This window comes from Prionailurus bengalensis, chromosome B3, assembly GCF_016509475.1.
Source record: "Prionailurus bengalensis isolate Pbe53 chromosome B3, Fcat_Pben_1.1_paternal_pri, whole genome shotgun sequence".
NCBI lineage: Eukaryota > Metazoa > Chordata > Mammalia > Carnivora > Felidae > Prionailurus > Prionailurus bengalensis.
Genome location: NC_057355.1, coordinates 65,310,584 through 65,330,885, shown reverse-complemented (window position 1 = coordinate 65,330,885; position 20,302 = coordinate 65,310,584). Strand labels below are relative to the sequence as shown.

The window sequence follows — 20,302 nt, the reverse complement described above, 5'->3', positions numbered from 1 at the left end:
CTACCATATTTTAAAGCAGTAGCAACGTTTGGGTTCCATGGCCCTATGACCCTGCTTTCTTACTCTCTCTTCCCTTTCAATACTCCTTAACCTCAGCTCCAGGAGAGCCCACATGCACAGGCAGCCTCTTCTGGGTAAAAACAAGCTCTACTGTGGTAGGTAAAACTCTTGACTCCAGGTCTTCCTATCCCCTGTCATTCAAGCTACCTGCCATTTATTTGCCCCACCAAATATCAAAGCCTATTACATAGCTACAGTAACTAAAATACTATAGCGCTGGCATAAGAATACACAGAAAAGGGGCACCTGGCTGGCTTTGTCATGGAACCTGCAACTCTTGATCTCTTGGGGTTTTAAGTTCAAGCCCCAAATTAGGTTTAGAGATTACTTAAAATCTTTAAAAAACAGACATTAAAAAGTCAATAAGAGGCTTAGAAATAGAAAGTAGTGTTCACTAAAATTTATGTTGTGAAGGTGATAAATCAGTTTCAGTGATAAATATTACTAAAATTTTTAGTAATTTATTTGACTTTTAACTCTATATAGTTCTAGTTTACTTAAAAGATACATACAAAAATATAAACCATAAAAAATTGAAGAAAATAAAAAGTAATTTTGTTGATCCTGTGGCTTTTTAAGTCTTAAAGTTAGTCAAGAAATTACAGAAAAACTTAAATGTGACAACATAATATTTTGTCTTTTTATCAGAAAACATCTTTAGCAAAATTAAAACTATAATAGACATCTAAATTTTTTTGTAGCAGAACTTTAATTTTCCTTTGGGCTAATAATATGCTCCCTCTTGGCTTATGTAAGTCTGTCCCTATCCCTCCAAAAGTGGGTGATCAAGGTAAATATGGCCATCCCCACATTCTATGTTCCTGGGCAGAATGACTGTTTCAGGAAGGGACACACAGCCATGTCCACCAGTGAGACTCATTTGAGTACCGCAGTGACTGGAAAAGGGAACCTTCCTTCACTGAGTGACTAAGAAAGCTGGATCTCTGCATGGCCATTTTGTCACCAAGAAGAAAGCTATGCCTGAATTATGTCAATCCAGAGGAAATGGAAGCTGAGAGATGGACAGATTCCGAGTCTGGAGGATGCTATTAAGCCCCTGAACTCAGCACTACCTAAAGGCAGTTCTCTGGAGCCATCAATGAGCCAGTAAATTCCCTTTTGTTAAGCTGGTTTGAAGCTTTCTGTCTCATATAACCAAAAAACATTAAAGAGAAGTAGCTGTAGAGGCACCTGGATGGCTCAGTCAGCAGAGCATGCAGCTCTTGATCTGGGGGTTGTGGGTTTGAGTCACGTGTTGGGTGTAGAAACTACTTAAAAATAAAATCTTTATTTTTTTAATGTTTTTTTTTTGGGGGGGGGGATGGAGAGAGACAGACAGAGAGAGAGAGAGAGACAGAGAGAGATACAGAGTATGAGCAGGGGAGGAGCAGAGACAGGGAGACACAGAATCCAAAGCAGGCTCCAGGCCCTGAGCTGCCAGCACAGACCCCGACACGGGGCTCGAACCCACAAACCGTGAGATTATGACCTGAGCCAACGTCAGACGTTCAACCGACTGAGCCACCCAGGTACCCCAAAAATAAAATCTAAGAAACAGAGATAGAGATGTGGCTGCAGTGCCGAGTACAGGAGGCAGGAAGCCGAGCGCTGGCAGCAGCTGGGTGGGCACCATGGCCAGGACCACTACTATCGAGGCAGTGAAGATGCTGGTTCTGCAGCAGCAGGCCAGTGGTGCAGAGGAAAGGGCCAAGCCCCTGGAGTGGGAAATGAAGGGGAAAGGTGAGTCTGGGAGCAAGCTGAGGCCGAGGTGGTCTCCTAAAACCGCAGGATCCAGCTGGTTGAGGAAGAGATGGACCCTGCCCAGGAGCACCTGGCCACTGCCCTGCAAAAGCTGGAGGAAGCCCAGAAACCTACTACTGAGAACAAGACAGGTATGAAGGCTATTGAAAATGGAGCCTTAAAAGATGAAGCAAAGATGGAACTCCAGAAAACCCAATTCGGACAAGCAGAGCACATTGCGGAAGAGGCAGATCGGATGTATGAAGGAGTGGCCTGGAAGCTGGTGATCACTGAGGGAGGACCTGGAATGCACAGAGGAGTGAAGTGAACTGGCAGAGTTCAGAGCTGCTGGAAGATGGAGGAAGACATCAGACCTGATGGAGCAGAACCTGGTGTCTGAGAGCTGCTGCAGAAAAGTACTCTCAGAATGGAGACAAATATGAAGAAGAGATAAAGAATCTTACTGATAAACTTAAGCAGGCAAAGACCTGTGCTGAGTGTGCCAAACTAGTAAAGACAAGTGATGATTTTCAAGATACACCAATATGCACCACAGAGGAACACCTCTGTACACAAAGGATGCTGGACCAGCTTCTGCCTGACCTAAATGATAGCTGCCCTGCAGCTGCCTCTCCTTCTGACCCCAGCTCCAGCCTGAGGCCAGCATGCCCGAAGCTGGCCTTGAAACTGAGGGCTTGGGGCGCCTGGGTGGCGCAGTTGGTTAAGCGTCCGACTTCAGCCAGGTCACGATCTCGCAGTCTGGGAGTTCGAGCCCCGCGTCAGGCTCTGGGCTGATGGCTCAGAGCCTGGAGCCTGTTTCCAATTCTGTGTCTCCCTCTCTCTCTGCCCCTCCCCCGTTCATGCTCTGTCTCTCTCTGTCCCAAAAATAAATAAACGTTGAAAAAAAAAATTTTTAAAAAAGAAACTGAGGGCTGATCTCTAACTGGATGACTGCTTTCTCCTTTTGCCACATCTCCCATCCCAACTCCTGTGTCTTTTTCACCAGTATCTGCCTCTCCCTAGAGATGCCAGTTGGGCTTGAGTCTGAGCATCTCTGGGAACACCATTTAAGGGAATGTGAGCACAATGCAAAGAGTCATTAAAAGCGTGTTACTCATACGCACTCCCTCTTTCTTAAAAAAAAATTTTTTTTTAATCACTTTTGGGGCATCTGGGTGGCTCGGTCAGTTAAGCATCCAACTCTTGGTTTCAGCTCAGGTCATGATCTCATGGTTTGTGGGTTCAAGTCCCACATCAGACTCTGCCCTTGCAATGCAGAGTGTGCTAGGGATTCTCTCTCTCCCTCTCTCTCTCTCTTTCTCCCTCCCTCCCCCTCTCCCTCTCCCTCTCTCTCTCTCTCCCTTCTGATGCTCTCTCTCTCTCAAAATAAATAAACTTTTAAAAAAGCATGTTGTGATGTACACATTTTGTAATTACCTTTTTTGTTGATGATGTGGCAACCATTTGTAAAACATTCCAAATACAGTAAACCCTGGTTTGCGAGCATAATTCATTCCACAAACGTGCTTGTAATCCAAAACACTTGTATATCAAAGTGAACTTCCCCATAAGAAATAATGGCAGCTCAGATGATTCATTTCACAACCCAAAAATATTCATATAAAAATGATTACAATACTGTAATAGAAAATAATAAAGAAAATATAAAGAAAAATAATCAAACTAACCTGAACTTACGTTTGAAAACCTTGGTGGCTGATGTGAGGGAGATGAGAAAGGAGGCTTATTGTAGAAGATGACTTTCCCTATCACTAATGGAATCACTGCTATCTATTGGCTCAATGGAATCTTTTTCTGCATGGGGGCCACTGTATATGCTCGTACATATGTTGACTACAGTAAACTAGTAATAAACTCTTGTCATATGCTGTATTTAAAGTAACTGGCAATAAGGGGCACCTGGGTGGCTCAGTCGGTTGAGCGGCCGACTTCGGCTCAGGTCATGATCTCACGGTCTGTGAGTTCGAGCCCCGGTGTCGGGCTCTGTGCTGACAGCTCGGAGCCTGGAGCCTGTTTCAGATTCTGTGTTCCCTCTCTCTGACCCTCCCCTGTTCATGCTCTGTCTCTCTCTGTCTCAAAAAATAAATAAACGTTAAAAAAAAATTTTTTTTTAAATAAAGTAACTGGCAATAAGGCAACAGAGGAAAGGGTCTATATCTGCAGGCAGCCTGACCTAGAACGAAGCACAGCACTCCTAAGCTTACTCTTGTACGGAAAGACAAAGGACTGTCCATAGGTGTTTTGAAGTGACAAAAAATACACTAGTGCCAGTTGTGAACACCTTCCAACATTCTGAAAAAACACTGATTTATGCCAAACACCACAGCCTGAGTCAGAGCATCCGAGCATAGATGATCACCCACAATCCCACAATGAGAGAAAAGAGAAAGGGACAGAGAACCAATGGCTCAGTGGTGATCATGTGACATTCAGCATCACATACTACTCATATTCCAAGACATCACTCATTTAACAAGTAAAATTTAGGGGCGCCTGGGTGGCGCAGTCGGTTAAGCGTCCGACTTCAGCCAGGTCACGATCTCGCGGTCCGTGAGTTCGAGCCCCGCGTCAGGCTCCGGGCTGATGGCTCGGAGCCTGGAGCCTGTTTCTGATTCTGTGTCTCCCTCTCTCTCTGCCCCTCCCCCATTCATGCTCTGTCTCTCTCTGTCCCAAAAATAAATAAAAAACGTTGAAAAAAAAAATTTAAAAAAAAACAAGTAAAATTTATTACAAATGTTTGCTTATCTTGTGGAACACTCACAGAACAAGTTACTCGCAACCCAAGGTTTTACTATAACTTTTCCACAGTTCTGAAGCAGCAGTCTAACCTCTTTCTCACCTTTGGTAAGTAATTTTTCAGCTTAATGCATATTGCCATCTCCACAAAGAAGGAAAAGCCAATAATACAACTGTTTTGTTTCTGAAAATTGACAAGGGTCTTTTTGAAATAAAGAATCAGTCCCTCTTCATCCCCCCCAAAAAAGAGAATTAAAACTCAAAATAGAGGGGGGTAAAGTGTACTTATACACTGCATAAGAGTGGTAATTTTCTGAATATATAAATTACTTATATAAACTGGTATTTTACCTCATAGAAAAATTAACATTAAAAGGATAAAATGGCTAATAAATATGAAAATTTTTAAATATGCCACATGAATAATCAAAGAAAACTGAAGCATATTTTAGATAACTATTTTTCACCTAAATATTTACCCAAAATTGTGATAATCATTCAACACAGAAGAAAAGATAAGTACTCTCAAGCCCTGCTTGTGGGAATATAATTCTGCACAGATACTTTTGTTGGTTGAAAACCTCAGGTGTTTCCCGGATAAAATGTGAAACTGGCCCTCGTACAGAGAGAGCAAGGAGAGACTGAAGAAAGAAGTAAACCATTCCAGATTGGCAGGTGACAGGTTTAAAAGCAACAGAACTTACATACAAGGCTTGTCTTGGGCATCCCCAACATGAGTACAGAACCTTAAAGTTTATACAGAGGCCTTTAACTGAGTTCAGTCATGTATACCATATCCAGATGGTCTGAAGAATACACTGTTCTCTCAAGGCTGTGAAAATGGCTCCCACTGTGGGAATGATGGGTAGAACAGACATTGCAAGGACAGGGGAGTGAATGAGAAGTCTCCAGTTGCCTGGGTTCAGCTCTCAGATCAACTGGCAGTCACATTCTCCGATGACCTCCTTCAACAACTTATTAAAGAACTATTGGATTATACACACACACACACACACACACACACACACGTTTAAAGCCTCCAACACTTTGTTACAATAATTCCACATTTAAGCATCTTTCCTAAGGAATAATCTGAAGTAAAGATAAAATATTATATATAAAAAACTTCAAAAATGATGTCTTTAAAAATGACATTTATAAAGAGTTTTAAAAGCATAGTTAAAATAGGGGTGTCTGGGTGGCTCAGTCAATTAAGCATCCAACTTCAGCTCGGGTCCTGATCTCATAGTTTGAGCCCTACATGGGGCCCTATGCTGTCAGCACAAAGCCTGCTTTGCATCCTCCGTTCCCCCTCTCTCTTTGTCTCTCCCCCGTTTGTGCACATTCTGTTTCTCTCTCTCAAATTAAACATTTAAAAAAATAAATGAAAGCATAGTATAATATTTTCCCTATATCATTAAGTCAAAAGGCAGTAAACAAACACATTTTCTCAGAAGTAGAGTGACTCTTGTAGGCATAGAATGTCACAGACTCAAAGGCTACTCTAATTGGAAAGGATTTCAGAGGTGATGTAACTCAACATTTCCCCTAACAGAGGTATCACATCCTGTGATCTCTAACAAAGAGTCCTTCCTTCTTTCCTTGAAAACCTGCAGTGAGAGTGGGTGGGGCAGGCACAGAGCTCACTCATACTTGAGGGGCCTCAGAGCTCCAGGTGATGGAGAGTTCCTCATTATAGTGACTCAGCATGTGATGCTGAATTTACTATGCTGACTCCTCTCTTGGTAATTAGCTTTACTCTCTGGAGCAATGAAAATCACATCATGGGCAGATCATGGCTTTACCATGAAGTAGACCAAAATTTGAATCTTGGCCACACATCATACTAATGTTATGATCTTGGACAACAACTCTGAACCTCGGTTTCCAGACTTGTAAAAATAGAGATGATGATATCCATCTCTCGGACAAATGAAAGAGATCCCATGTACAAGGCACCAAGCATAAGTGCACACAGCCAACACTTAATGAATGCTAATTCTCTAGTCTTTTCTCCTGATGACTGGGCACATTGCCTAGAATACAACAAAAATTCAAAATTATTTAATGAATGAGTTTTTTTTCAAAGAGCTGCGAATCCACCTATGCAAACAATAATTCACTCCTATTTCCCAACCATATCTTTGAGAATGCAATGAGAGAACGTGAGATGCTCCATGGAATTTAGAATACATAATATTTTGGCTTTACTTAGAATTACTAGTCTAATAAAAGGGAAACGAGATCTGATTGGTCCAGTTATTGTTATGGAATCCATGTTGCTTTCAATGATCACTCTCCCTTGATAACTGTTCATATGTACTTAACTAGTCTAGTCAAAAATGATGCTTACAATGACATCAAAATTAGTAGGCTATAGTTTTCAAAATCCTTTACCTTTCTTTTTTTTCCTCCATTAGATTTTTTTTTTTTGGCATTTTCACTGTAAACTCTTGAACTGTCAAGAAAAAAAGTGAAACAACAACAAAACAATAAAAGCAGGAAAAAACCAGGTGCTCTTAGTGATGACCAAAAGGTAATCAGAAATCATATTCGTTGGTTGTGACATCCTGGAGTATAATGTATCAGGGCCTGAAGACCTGAACTCAAAGCACATCAGTGTTCTCTGTTCCCCCAACTCCCTTGAAATTTGATTCTATTTTCATATACTAAGTTCTCCTCTTTCCAGGAGGGAGATCAGGTATTCAGAATCAACAGGAACAGAATGTGACTTTTGTTTTCTCTCTTAACTGTTACTATTGCATCAGGTGCCTTTGAAAGGAGTCTCATCCTTCTGGACTCCGTGTAGGAGATCTGGCAAGCCTCTCTGGTCTAGCAAATTTCCCCAAATGGTTCATACTGGTTTCTGCCCATTCAGCTTTGGTTATCAGAGTCTGATTTTATTCTTTTAAGATAGGAAGAGCAATAATGATTTTATCTAATATTCTCCCCCTTTTCCTTTTCCTTTGGATTGAAGCAGGATATCAAGTGGGAATTTTCCAGGTTTCCCAGAACTACATCTGATATCGAGGTCAAGACTAAAATATGCCAAGACTCCCATATTCTAATACACAGACTATCCCTACAGGGTTTACTAACAGACCTCAGTTTAGAACAAGCCTTACTACCAAGTATTGCCACCTCTCCCTGTGTAATGTAAAAAGAGAACTTAGAAAGTAGTGAGAAAAGTAGCCTCCTAAGGAGACACTATTCCATGAGGGAGAAGGAGAGTAAATTATCTTGTTACCTAAATTCAAGCGAAGTGGGTTCAAAAGTGATCCATGTTAATAATAGCAAGTGTCGGGGCGCCTGGGTGGCGCAGTCGGTTAAGCATCCGACTTCAGCCAGGTCACGATCTCGCGGTCCGTGAGTTCAAGCCCCGAGTCGGGCTCTGGGCTGATGGCTCAGAGCCTGGAGCCTGTTTCCGATTCTGTGTCTCCCTCTCTCTCTGCCCCTCCCCCGTTCATGCTCTGTCTCTCTCTGTCCCAAAAAATAAATAAACGTTGAAAAAAAAATTAAAAAAAAATAATAATAATAGGAAGTGTCTACTTTTCCAAACAAGACATCCAGATGGCTAACAGACACATGAAAAGGTGCTCAAAATCACTGATCATCAGGGAAATACAAATCAAAACCACAATGTGAGACACCACCTCACACCTGTCACAATTAACAACTCAGACAACGATACATGTTGGAGAGGATGCAGAGAAAGAGGAACTCTTTTGCTTTCCTGGTGGGAATGCAAACTGGTGTAGCCACTCTGGAAAACAGTAAAGGTTCCTCAAAAAACTAAAAATAGAACTACTCTACAACCCAGCAATTACACTAGTAGGTATTTATCCAAAGGATACAAAATGTTAATTCAAAGGGGTACATGCTCCTCAATGTTCAGCGCTATCAACCACAGCCAAAGTATGGAAAAGCCCAAATGTCCACCGACTGATGGATAAAGAAGAGGTGGTACACATATACAATAGAATATTACTCAGTGATCAAAAAGAATGAAATCTCGCCATTTGCAACAACGTGGATGGAACTAGAGTGTATTATGCTAAGTGAAATAAGTCAGCCAGAGAAAGACAAATATCATATGACTTCACTCATACGTGTAATTTAAGAAACAAAACAGATGAACATAGGGAAAGAGAAGCAAAAATATACAAAAAACAGAGAGGGAGACAAACCATAATAGACTCTTAAATACAGAGAACAAACTGAGGGTTGCTGGAGGGGTGTTGGGTGGGGGATGGGCTAAATGGGTGATGGATATTAAGGAAAGCACTTGTGATGAGCACTGGATGTTATATGTAAATGATCAATCACTGGGTTCTACTACTGAAACCATTACTAAACTATACGGTAACTAACTTGGATTTAAATAATAAACAAACAAACAGGAGGTGTCTACATGAAGGGAAGTTGGGCAGTTTATTTTCCAGACAGCAATCTGTTTGGCCAGCACACCTGGGCTACCTGAATCATGGAAAGAGAGCTGGAAAGTATGCTGGGAGAAAAGGCAGCCATGAAGCTACCTGCCCCATTATTTGACAGGTCATAGATGGATGACTTTCCAAAGGGTCAATAGACAGGAAAAAAGTTGCTAAATACTAGCTGTCTTTCTAGACTTCATCAAGAAAGCTGACCACCAGGAAAGGGAGACCTTGATTTTGGGTGGACAACTTTAAGAAGCACTAAGGGAGTGGAAAATTAAAGCCAGATTTTTCACATCCAAAACTATGCATTAGGTAGGGAAGGACTTTGGAAACTCTTCAAAGAACCTACATATGAGAGGACCAGTACCTACATGCCTGCCCACAAAAGGTAATAAACGATTACCTTGAGCGAAACACATGAAGACAACTAACCAGTCAGAGAACTCAACTTCACCACAGGCAGTTTAACAGGGAAGTGTTTACCCTTGTCCTTTTCCTTCCACCTTGCCTTCCACCTGGCCAGAAGATAGAGTAGGGAGAAGTCATTCTGTGTAGAATGAAGAGGGAAACACAGCTTTGAATCGAATTCAAAATTAAATTTTTGAGGGGTTCCTGGGTGGTTCAGTGGGTTAAGCATCCAACTCTTGCATTCAGCTCAGGACATGATCTTGTGGTTTGTGGGACTGAGCTCCGGGTCAGGCTCTGTGCTAATGACACAGAGCCTGCTTAGGATTCTCTCTCCCTCTCTCTCTACCCCTCTCCTGCTCACACATGCTCTCTTTTTCTCAAAATAAATAAATATTTTTTTAAATAAAATTAAAATTTTGAAACAATGTAAGACTATTATAATAATTAAAAGTAGCCAAAACCTTCTGCAACCTAGCCAACATATTATTAAGGTACCTGTTGTTGACTACCTACAATGAAGTACTATAATATATAATTATATCATAATACAGAGAAGAAGAGTAGTAATTAGAAGCTTATACCCAAATAAAAAAAAGTATACAACAAATATAATTACATTTTCTCATGCTTTCATCTTCTTTTAGAGTAAGGACAGCCACATTTTCATTATTTGATGTCTCATTTCCCTCTCTTGTCTGGATTATATTGTGGTTGTACACTCAGGATATTTATGCCTTTTGGTATGCCTTACAGAAGCATAATAAAAATTACTTGAAAAACTAATCTGAAGTCAGAGTCCTCAAATGGTCTCTAGTCTATCCTTGCAATTCAAAAATTCAGATATGGCAGTGTGCTTCTGTATAGACTATCCAGGATGATTGCAGGGCCTTCACCAACAAGCAGTGATTGATGGACTAGAGATGTGGTTACAGAACCACTCAGAGAGAGGGCCCAGGAACTTTTCAACAGTGTGAAATATAGAGGGAATTTGGCCCAAAGGGAGATTCAAGATGCCTAGTTCAGTAGAGGGTCAGGGGGTGATTTTACAGGTCACCATGGACAACATCATTTGTAATATCTCCCAAACCATTCCCATAATAACATGCACCAAATTCCACTAGAAGGGGCAATATAGGAACTCACAGGTTTGAGGAGAAGAATTATTGAATTAAAATAAATTAGGAAATCAACAGGCACACTACAAAAATAAAAACTCAAAATCAGATTATCATTTAAAAAAAAAAGCCATAGCTGGTGCAAATAGAGTTCTACATTTCACCAGAGTAACACTACCAACCTATCAGGTGATATTCATTTCATGAGCTGTGCCATCATAAGGCAACAACAAATCCTACAGCCTGTATGAAAGTCAGCCCACCTCACCAAAAATGTCAGCCTAAAAAAGAGATTCTAGATAGCAACAGAGCAGTGCGCGCACGCGTACATGCGCACACACACACACGAAATGCTTAATAAAAAAGTATCAACATGAAAATGAATGGTGTATGTGCTCGCTTCGGCAGCACATATACTGAAAATGAATGGTGGAAGAGGAGGACTTTTAGAGACATCAAAGAGAATGTGAATTACTCTGAACACCCTGTCAAGAAAAGGAATTTCATAGATTACATTGACAGGGATTTGAAAAAAGAATATTTTCATGATACTTCCCTTTATTATTTATGAATCTTACCATTTTTATTATATTGAATCCCCAGGACAACTGTGGTCTGGAAGATTTAATAACTTAAAATTAAGGTAAATATCAATGGTTGAAAACTTACCATTTGTATTTTTTCAATGTTTATTTACTTTTGAGAGAGACAGAGTGCATGCGGGGGAGGGGCAGAGAGAGAGGGAGACACAGAAGCTGAAGCAGGCTCCAGGGAGAGCTGAACCGTCAGCACACACCCCAACGCGGGACTCAAACTCAGGAGCTGTGATATCATGGACCTGAGCCAAAGTCTGATGTTTAACCAACTGAGCCACCCAGACACCCCTACCATTTGTATTTATTGAACTGGAAATTTCAATACCTTAGACCAAAGTCATAAGTAACAGGAATTTCAGGTACCATTATAGGCATTACAGGAAGAGGAGGAGCCTTTTGAGGATGGGCCATGTATTTATAAAATTCCTAACAATATTGGCAGCCTAGCACTATACACTGAAATGCTCTTCTTCTATAAAACTGATGTTTCTGACCAATGTTATCAAGGGAAATATTTTGAGTTTTCCTTTCGTTCTTTTTTTTTTTTCAGTCAACAATGATGAATTTGATCCAAAACATGGCTCAAACCTTGTGAGTAAATGAAACGGTAGCTTGATGATCTTCAGGTCATACTGCTCTGATACATTTTTTGGTAAACTTTATAAGAAATTGCCTATAGCCAATGAATAAAATAAAACTGGCAAGTTGTTGCAGAATATTAAAGCTGAATATTTCACATCCAGCTTTGCTATGAAACCTAAGTAGAAATCCTAAAGTGACAACTTCTCCATTTTGAATATTTTGCTTGAAAAAAAATAGAGGAAGGTGAATCTGCTACCATAGGATTGGTAAAAAAGCTGAAATTTAATACATTCCCAACTAAACATCACTTATTAATTGGGAATTCAAAATATCACTGAATTATAGAACTTTTTGGAAAGTGAACAAGGAATTGAACAGGGATGCCATATGTAGCTTGACTCTAGACAGCACAACTGCAAAGCCAATAACATGCACTTTCACTCCCAAGGACCTGAGAAATAAGCAGAGACAAAATATTCAAGGGCTTAAAATTTAGCTGTGGGAAATTTACTGCAGCTAAATAGAGAAGAAAACAGCTGATCCCATGGGAAAGACATAGATGGCAATGTAGGGTGCAATTAAGAGCAGTGGCAAAGCTATTCACCATTACTATTTGTTTAATACAGTCACTCTGAGCAAAGGTAGCTGCAACAAGGGAACGGTTCTCTCTACCCAGGTATCTGGGGAATTCAGGGATTTCCAGCACAAAGACCCATCACTTGAAGGACGATGTGACAGAGGATTCAGAGAGATTGGTTGTCTAATGGACAGGGGAATAAATTCTCCCAGAACGCTCCCTGTTCAAACCATTGGAAATGGAGGCGCCCTTCAGATCATCTGTATGCCTGTTTCTTTTTTCCATTTTCAATTTATAATAACAATAACGACCTAGACATAGGACATTTCCTGGGCTTTAATGACTGTCTGAGGTTAATGGCCCTCAACTACACCTCAGGCCATCAACCCCTCCCAGCCAGTCATCAATCTCCAGGAAATATCCTGTTCCAGGGTCATTATTGTTTCAATATCAACTATACCTTAAAAGCTTTATGGATTCTGCAAATACAGATCTCTTGCCAATAGAGGTTATAAAACCTGTTTAGAATTCTGAAATTATCTTGAATTTGACCTCTCAGAGATGTTGTGTTCAAAACTAAAATCGACTTAAGAAAACATTCACCTTTATCTTTATTTACATTTTCACAGGAAAAAGGTCTATTAAATATTACAAGGGCCTAAACAAAAATCAATGAGGATTAGAAGAAAAAAATAAAATTTAAAGATGAGCACCCTCTCTCCAGAACTGTAGCATAACTCAGCCTCTGAGAACACTATGTTATTTGTGAAATAGCTCCCTAAAATGCTTTATGTGTTTAAGTGTCACCAGACAATACCTCATGCATAGAATTTTCAAAATATATCCCAATTCTAAAATCTCATTTTTCACTTTCATAAAAAACACCCCAGTTTATACATTAATATTATTACAAGAAGCAGTCCATCCCCAGCAGAATATTCCACATGAGGATGAGCTGTTAGAACAGGGATAAAATACAATTTCTGGAAAGGGCAGCTATTAAGGTTCTGATTCGGCAGAAAAGGGGAGGATGGTAGTCCAGAAAGCATTTGAGATCTAGAGAGCTGGTATAGACATAGGAGGGGGACAAGGCAAGTGATTAGAACCAAGGAAATCCAACAAATGGCAATAGGTGCACTCTCTGGTAAGCAGGCAGACGATATACCCATGAGGACTTGGGCAGGCAGGACTCTGGAGAGAGCTAGAAGCACTGGATGGGCCCACCTTTGGGGAAGAATTTAGGGTCAGAGATCTGTGCATCAGGTTCTGACAAAAATAGAGCCTATTTGCAGGAGAAGTCAGAACTGTGTTCCCAGGTAGGTTTGTGACACAATTCTAGACCCTGAATCTGAGAAAGAAAATAGGATACTGGTCACAGGAATGATATACAAGCTTAGGTGATAGGCTGGGAGCAGAGAGTCAAGAAAACAGAAAGGGAGGCTAGCTGTATTCTACATAAGTTCGATCCCCATGATCAGCAAGAGGAGTGGTCATGGAGCCTGGCACAGAGCTAAATCTTTAGAGGAGAAAGTCAAACAGGTCACATACAGCTATCCATTCTAATATCCCATTTTGAAAAGGAAAAAAAAAAACTTTTCTTTGAAATAACACTTGAAGATTTTACTCTAAATCATGTAACTGTGAAAACTGTAAGGTATCAGGACTCAAAGCAGAGAATAGAGGAAAACAACCACTTCCCAGAATTTCCAAAATTAACTTCTCATCACAGGGAAATGAATCTTTTAACTCAAAAAATGGAATGATGTATTATTGTTTTCCTACTAATCTATTATAACATTTTCTATAAGGACCAAAGTTGATATACTAATTGGTACTGGAATATTTTAACAGTAAAATCAGGAACGCAGAAGACAAAAGTGAATTTGAAATAGATCCTAAGATAAGGACTTGAGTATCAACAGTTTATTTGGAGAACTTCTTAGATGACTCTTAAAATCCTCACGTACTTTTAGAATTACTGTAGAGCCAAGATTGGCAGCAAGATTTCTTCAGAGGGCTGTGCTGTGTCTATACCCACAATGGGATATACACCCCTCCCTAGCCTAGTGAGATGTGAATTCAAAGGGAAGGATGGGAGGACTGCTTCTCTTTGCCTCAAGATAAATGAGGTAGGGGTGCCTGGGTGGCTCAGTCAGTTGAGCATCTGACTTTAGGTTAGGTCTCACAGTTCATGGGTTCAAGCCCCACATAGGGTTGGCTGCTGTCAGCACAGACCTTGCTTTGGATCCTCGGTCTACCCCCCCAACCCTTCCCTGCTCATATTCTCTCTCAAAAATAAATAAAAATCATTTTAAAAAAAGATAAGCAAGGTAAGTTGAAAGATGACTGCCCTCAACATGTCCTTGTCTCCATTCCCTGTGGATATGTTACTTCACATGACAAAGGGTCTTGAAATGGGGAGATTAGCCTGAGTTATTTAGATGAACTAGAGGTAATCATCAGGGTCCTTATAAGAGGGACACAGGAAAGTCAGAGTGAAAGAAGACAATATGATCACAGAAGCAAAGCTCAGAGAATCAGAGAGATTTGAAGATTATACACTTCTGGCTTTTAGGTAGAAGGAAGGGGCCATGAACCCAGGAATGCAGTTGGCCTTTAGAAGCTGGAAAAGGCAAGGAAAAAGATTCTTTCCTAGAGCCTCCAGAGGAAGGTAACCTTGCCAACACCTTGATGCTACCCACTGGGAAGCATGACAGCTTTCTGACTTCCAGAACTGTACAATAATAAATCTGTGTTGTGTTAAGCCACAAAATTTGTGATTTATTTTAGCGACAATAGGAAAATAATATAAGAGAAGGGTTTTTGTGAGCCCATTAGGAGATCTTACTAAGCGTCCTTGAAACATTAGGGAATAGTGGAGACCACTGTCTGACTGTCATCTAGAAAATCTAAGGGCATGATACAGGTTAGCTAACTGCTTTGACAACAGAGTAAACAAGTGGGAGCTGGCCTATGTTCCAGAGCCTGTTTAGACAAAGAATTATGTGACTGTGTCTGCCTGCCTCATTGTCTTAGGATTGTCTTAGGTCTCATTCCTGAGAACCACCTACAAGGCCAGCTTCATGGACATGGAACTTGTCCAGTCACACAAGGAGCTGCATTCAAAAGGAATCTATACTTGGTTTGATGTTCTGCTGTCACTGGCTTGAAATTCTTAATAATTTCTGAGAGAAGAGTCCTGCATTCTCAGAGTTCTACACAGACTGAACTCAGCTCACAGAGTACTACAAATTATGTTGCCAGTCCTGGCACCTAGAAGGGCAAGTGATCAGCGAAGTGAAGCTGGCAGGATGACAAAAGTCTTAGTGACCAAGGGAGAAGCAAAGGAACGACTGGTTTAGACATGCCATGGTCCAGATCAAAGCTACAGATTCCAGTTATGTTGTGACAATGTTTAGGCAACCTCCAACAACTTCTTTAAAGCATCTACCAGAGAAAGCATCATGTCTAAGTTTCAAGCAGGCCTTGAGGGACAGGGTGCTGGCACACAACAGAATCAGTGAAGGAAGGACTTTCAAGTCCCCTTTCCTCTTTTACCTGGTAGGTGTCTGAATGAGTAGCTGGCCCAGTAGAAAGGTGAAGTAGACGTGCTCCCTGTGGAGAGAGATGAAAATCAATAAGCCCCTTCCCCATTGCAATCTTTCCACCCACCGCAGGCAGAAACCCCCACTCCATACCAAGTACAGAAGTTTGATTATGACATGGTAATGGATCCTTTGATTACTGAAGGGGAACATTGTTTTGTGATTGAAAGCAACCAGAAATTGTCATGGGATTTGCACATGTCTATTTAGGGGAAGAATTAGCCCCAATGAAAACATTTTAAAAGAACAATGAGAGGGACACCTGGGTGGCTCGGGTGGTTAAGCGTCAGACTCTTGATTTCAGCTCAGGTCATGATCTCAAGGTCATGGGATCGAGCCCCTTGTCCAGCTCTGCACTGACAGCGCAAAACCTGCTTGGGATTCTGGCTCTCCCTCTCTCTCTGCCTCTTCCCTGCCTGCTCGCACATGCTCGCTCTCAGTCTCTCTCTCACTCTCTCTCAAAATAAATAAATAAACTTAACAAAGAACAATGAGAAACCAAACCATCTACAGATTGCAGTTATTCAAAGCAAGGGTTACATAAGTTACAGTGGAGGAGTTAGGGACAAAGACTCTCTCATTGCAAGTGTGGTAGACATCATTCACCAAGAAGATTTAATATTGCCCTTATAAACCAAACATAAAATAACATAATATTAAAAACTCTAATATGCAATTTCCAGTGGGGTAAAAAATGCATGATAAAAACTTGAGCCTCCGTTCCAAACAGAAACATAAAGTAAAATATCTCCCCTGAGATGGCTGATCATAATGCACAGTATGGACAAGCACTGGGGGCTTCTTCCTCCCATCCATCCTTCACTGCCCCAGAATTATCTTTCTCAAATACGATGACCACGTCACCCTTCTACCTAAAAGTCTCTAATGCCTCTTGGGGTGCTTCAAGATGAAACCCGACATCCTGAGCACAAGTACGTGGTGCTCCTCTGCCGACCTAGCTGTCCTTTGCCACATGTGCTTTTAGAGCACTAATCCCCAAGCTTTAGTTACTCACATTCTACCTTCACAATGTTTGCGACATTCATCTTCCCTCAGAATAACTGTCTACTTACTATTTTTCTTTAAACCAAGTACTATTTTTACTCAAATAAATTTATTCTCATTCAAAGCAATGTCTCCAAATCAAGGTTTTTTTTAAGTTTATTTGTCTATATTTTGCGAAAGAGAGAGAAAGCACGAGCAGGGGAGGGGCAGGGAGAGCAGGAGAGACAGAATCCCAAGCAGGCTCCGCACTGTCAGCACAGAGCCTGATGTAGGGCTCAATCCCATGAACTGTAAGACCATGACCTGGGCTAAAATCAAGAGTTGAACACTTAACCAACTGAGCCACCCAGGTGCCTCTGTAAATCAAGTTTTAATGTACTACTTATAGCTTTACTAAATATTATCACTATTTAAAATTAATTTTAAATTCAAAAATGTTACCTCTGTGTCTCACCTAAATCTATCAGTCACACAACCCACTGTTCATGTAACACACATTGGGATGTGCTACTTCAGGCAGAAACTACAGTCAATTTTTACCCTTCAATACTGAGCATACTGTGCCTTTGAACCTGTTGTTCCCTCCTCTTAGAGTAACCTTTCTATTATCTATAATGTTTCTCTCTTCCTTTAGGACTCAACTCAATCCAAAAGGCACCTCTCCTTTAAAGCTTCCCTAAATCATAAAGTTAGATGCTTCCCCTCTGAATTCCAAAGCAATTTTTATCTGCCTGCATTATAACATTTATCACACTGCAGAGCCTTATGAAACTGAGAGTACTCTACTCATCTTTGGGTCATCCTGTTACCCACTTATATGCTCAGAAAAATGTCTGCTAAGTAAAGGAAGAATAATGAATTATAGAGCCAAAGATAAGCTACACACAGGCCATTTATTGTATAAACATTCCAGCATAGTATTACTTCTGCTAAGTAAAACACATCCTAAAATCTCAATGTATGAAAGACCTCTCTGTAATTATCAGAAGGGACCAACAAGCAAATTTAAAGGTATTCCCAGTACACGGCAGAAAGAACACAGAAGAACTGAGAAGGGAGTATAGAATTATATTAAATTTCAATGTAAAATTTTTACAAAAGTCTGCTTGCAGAGGTTCTAGTTATCCCCTTTTAGTAATCTGCCATTTAACAATCACTTCCTAACTGCAAAATTTTTAAATTAAAGCTAGAGAAGCAAATTTAAAATAAAGCAAAGGGTTATGAAAGCAGAGATCAAGCATGGTTACTTTAGAAGAAATGACCTCACTGAAAATGAAAATTATATCACTAATATGTGAAGTACTCAGAATAACTGCTCCTCAATACCAGCACTGTGTTATAACTGAGGAAATGCCCTTGTCCTATTACACTTTCCTAGGCTTACAGAAGAATGAACCAGAAAATGTTGACAGATGCGGTATCAGCTTTGGCAGATTTTTTAAAAACCTGTTTCGGGGCGCCTGGGTGGCGCAGTCGGTTAAGCGTCCGACTTCAGCTCAGGTCACGATCTCGCGGTCCGTGAGTTCGAGCCCCGCGTTGGGCTCTGGGCTGATGGCTCAGAGCCTGGAGCCTGCTTCCGATTCTGTGTCTGCCTCTCTCTCTGCCCCTCCCCCGTTCATGTTCTGTCTCTCTCTGTCTCAAAAATAAATAAACGTTAAAAAAATATTAAAAAAAAAAATCTGTTTTAATCCCAAAAGACATTTAATCTCTCTTGTCCTTACTTTCCTCATCTGTAAAAAGCAGTTGACAGATATATTAATGAATAGGCATTCAAAACCGATAAAAATGTAAGTGTATATACTTTAATACTCTCGTTATACCTGAAAAAATATAATGACTCTACAAATATATTCTCTGAAGTGTTATTTAGGCAAAGAGAGAACAACCTGAATGTTCATAAATTTGGTCACAGTTAAGCACTTGGTGAATACCTGATGTAGAGTGACTTGCGTCCCCCAAAAATCATACATTGAAGTCTAAATACCTCGTATCTCAGAATGTGACTTTATCTGGAGATAGGGCCTTCAAAACAGTAACTAATTTTAAATGAGGTCATTAAGGTGGGTCCTAATCTTACATGACTGACATCCTCATAAGATGACATTACAACACAGACACACACACACAGAGATGCCCGTGTTGAGGACACAGAACAGACACAGCCATCTACAAGCCCAGGAAAGAGGCCTTAGGATAAACAGCCCTTCCGGCACCTTGATCAGGACTCGCAGCCTCCAGACCTGTGAGAAAATACACTTCTGTTGTTAAAGCCTCCCTGCCTATGGTACTTAGTCATGGCAGCTCTAGAAAATTCATATAGGTACTCTCCAGGCCCTCAAGAGGAGATAGGTATGCAAAAGGGTAAACAGTGTGGTAAGAAGGTTAGGATGAAGCAGATTATGAATGTTATCAACTCAGCACAATTTTATGTAGTGTTTGAAATTATAATTACAGAGAGCATATAGCAACCTGGGAAATGTTCATAAATATTATTAAGTGAAAAAGGAAAGTACCACAGTATATCTATTCTATGAAAACTATAAAAAGGGGTTTAACAGGCAAAAATAAATAGATGTAGTTTTAAAAGAAAATACGTAACCTTTTGCCAATTTCAACTACCGCGGTTTACTGGATATTAAATAATGACAATATTAAGTACTGGTACACTCTCTTTCTCTCTTTTGCTTCACATTTCAGTTTAGTTCAAGTTTCTGCTTTTGAGAAAGCTATTCTGAGAAGGATTCTGAAAGAAAACTGAAAGAGATTTCATGAGCCTAAAGACTGTACAGAAATAGTCACTAAAAATAAGTAAGGACATAAGGAAAATAGTGTACTTGATTCTGTATTTGAAAACTGATCTAAAATGAGGTTCTAGAGCCTTGCCTGGCTATGAGCCTCAAAACCAGGCTCATTTATAAAAATATCCAAGAAGATTTTGCCAAAGTAAAGTGAGGACAAGTGAGATGAGCAAAAGAAATAGGTCTCTCTCCCCGGGAAGGGGCAGAAAGAACAAGGGCCCAGGCAGTTTCTCAGGCTTATGCACCTGACCAGACCCCTCAGAGTAGAAGGGTGAAGCCCCAGCAAAAACAGCCCAAGTGCCCAGCCTGTCAAAAGAGGATGTTTTCACAACAGATTTCCACATAAACGCCACTGCATCCCTGGCAGCAATGCAGCAAAATCTGCGACTCTCTGGCAGGGACTCTGTGCAGGTCAGGGTGTGGCCTGGAAAAGTTAAGGCGGTGTTAACAGCTGCCCTAAAGCTGCATTGGGTGTTAATCAAAAGCCACCTCCCAAATAGCAGGAAGGCTTCCTCAAGGACCTTAACCTGCCCCCAAGGCCCTGTTTTTACCTTGATTTAGCAATTCTTACTAGTGGTTATCTGTTGTCTTCCTCCCACACAAGGCCCCAAGCTTGGGGTTCT

General features: G+C 40.7%; 1 pseudogene; it reads left to right on the top strand.

Annotated features, from left to right (window-relative positions):
* Positions 1–1,691: 1,691 nt before the first annotated feature.
* LOC122468032 lies at positions 1,692–16,869 on the top strand (annotated as a pseudogene).
* The last annotated feature ends 3,433 nt before the right edge of the window (positions 16,870–20,302 follow it).